At 49.8% G+C, this 2,500-nt stretch overlaps 1 pseudogene; it reads right to left on the reverse strand.

The window, feature by feature from the left end:
* The window catches only part of LOC128632698 (transcription initiation factor TFIID subunit 1-like), a 9,842-nt pseudogene that overhangs the window by 5,287 nt on the left and 2,055 nt on the right, over positions 1 to 2,500 (reverse strand).

Consider the following 2,500-nt stretch of genomic DNA (forward strand, 5'->3'; position numbering starts at 1 on the left):
TACTGACGATTCGTTTCAGCTGTTCAGAATCGCTTCCTTCTTCTGTTCAGCTCTAGAACACACTACATGAAATGGAACATGTGAAAAAGTAATAATAGGGGCGCTTTAACTATCTTTTATCTGCTATCTGCTGTCATGGTTGCTATGGTGACAGCATCCTCTGGGAGGAGTTATGACACTTTGTTCTTGTCACTTTTGTAATAAAAAAGCAATTAGAGCAGGATCAAAGTGAAATCCTTGTTTCTGATTGGCTGGCAGAGGGGTGTGTTATTCTCATACAGAGACACGGCGAGAGTCAAACCTGCACCCACACCTCCGAACTCACACATCATACACAGCCGAGCTGCTGCCAGTCATATCGGTGAGGGGGCGGGACAGGAAGTGGTCACTCACCTCAGGCACGGCCATCATCTTCTGAGTGACGATGTTGTCGAGGATGAAGGAGAAGGCGACCTGATCATCATCATCCAACAGCGGGTTAATCGCCTTCTCCAGGCGTACCAGACGCTCCTCCTTCTACACACACACACGATTAACACAGCAGACAGGATAAATAAATAGAAACTAGCGGTGTGTCACTCACACACAGCAGAATGTTTCGTTTTGTTTTTTTACCTCTTTTCAGTTTCTCATCACAGAGGTCCAGCATGGACTGAGCCACCTGCGTCAGAGGATTTTCGCTCCTGATACACACACACACACACACACACACACACACACACACACACACACACACACACACACACACACAAAAGGGATAGTTACTGTCCAGTCATATGATGCACATCCTGATTTTGCTCAGTGACAATAACAGGCGTCAACAGATTGACAGGGGCGGGGCTTAAGTGGTGTGACATCATCGCTAGCCTTTTCTTTTTACTTCTTGAGCCCAATTCAGAATCTGCAGCAATGATGTCCACTAAATCTTACAGGAAAGTTTCATATAATTTCAAGGCCAGTGTGGTGTGCGCATGTGCGTGTGTGTGTGTGTGTGTACCGTTGTACGTGGCACTGTGTTTTTGACGATAGCTCCACGCTCTCTCTGAACTCCTCTCGGGATGGGTACAGACGCTTCCTCACGTTCTCACGCAGTGTCTGCAGGTCCATCGGCCGAGTGATGATCTTATAATAATCCTTCACCAGCTTACTGTTCACCGGTGTGTGGAACGGGTACGTCTGCGCACATGCGCACACACACACACACACACACACCACACACCACACACACACACAGGTTGTGTCCCAAACCACATGGTGCCCCAAAAATAACCAGAACCCTGTAGTGCACACACTTAATAACCCGGTTACCATGACAACCATTCATTGCCTATTGATTATGGACAAGTGTGTGTGTGTGTGTACATTGGGGTGGTCTCTCATGTCGTTGATGATGCTCTCCAGGATGGAGGACAGAGTGACCATCGGGTCCGTCCTCCTGCGGTGGATCGACTTGTGAGGACGCTACAGAGACAGAAAAGACACGTTACTATTAAAGCAGCTGGCCAGATGTGAGCGTATCACTCTCACACTCACCTTCCTCACCCTCACTCTTCACCCTCACACACCCTCTTCACCCTCACCCTCCTCACTCTCATACCCTCCTCACCCTCACTCTTCACCCTCACAACCCTCCTCACCCTCCTCACTCTCATACCCTCCTCACTCTCACCCTCCTCACCCTCACTCACCCTCCTCACCCTCCTCACCCTCACCCTCCTCACTCTCACCCTCCTCACCCTCACTCTTCACCCTCACACCCTCCTCACCCTCACCCTCCTCACTCTCACCCTCCTCACCCTCCTCACCCTCACTCACCCTCACTCACCCTCACTCACCCTCCTCACTCTCACCCTCACCCTCACTCACCCTCCTCACCCTCACTCACCCTCCTCACCCTCACACACCCTCACCCTCCCCACTCACGTTCGTCGTAGGTAGTCACAGTGGACTGTGCTGCCGACGCGTCGCTTCTTTTTGGGAGGAAGCTGCTGTTTAGGGAACTTCAACACCAGAGACTTCCTCCTCACCTCATCCGCACTAAAACACACATTACACGCTTATTACACACATACTGTTAACGTTACACTGGTACACGTGTGTGTGTGCGTGCGTGTGTGTTACCTCTCGATGAGCTGTTTGCCCAGGACAATCTTAGTTCCCTCCACTTTAATTAGCTCTTCGTTATCGTTGTGAATGACCGTCTTCTCAAGCTCCTCCTCCTGTTCCTCGGTCATGGCAACAGGATTACTGGGCGGGGCATTCGTCTGATAGTACAACGGGCAAAACTTATTGGTCCTCATGTGACCAATCGCACCGCACGCACCACATTTCAGCTGGAGAGAGGGAGAGGGAAGAGAGGAGAGAGAGATTAATGCCATGTTGTGTGGAAGGTTGTTGAGTTGGTGTGGTTAAGCAGATTTGTTGTTTACTAGAAAAATTAAAGAAAAATGATGCACTCTGTCCGATACCAAACTGTGCACGTGTGCGTATCCATATTATA

Source organism: Ictalurus punctatus, unplaced genomic scaffold (assembly GCF_001660625.3).
Source record: "Ictalurus punctatus breed USDA103 unplaced genomic scaffold, Coco_2.0 tig00163743, whole genome shotgun sequence".
Lineage (NCBI taxonomy): Eukaryota > Metazoa > Chordata > Actinopteri > Siluriformes > Ictaluridae > Ictalurus > Ictalurus punctatus.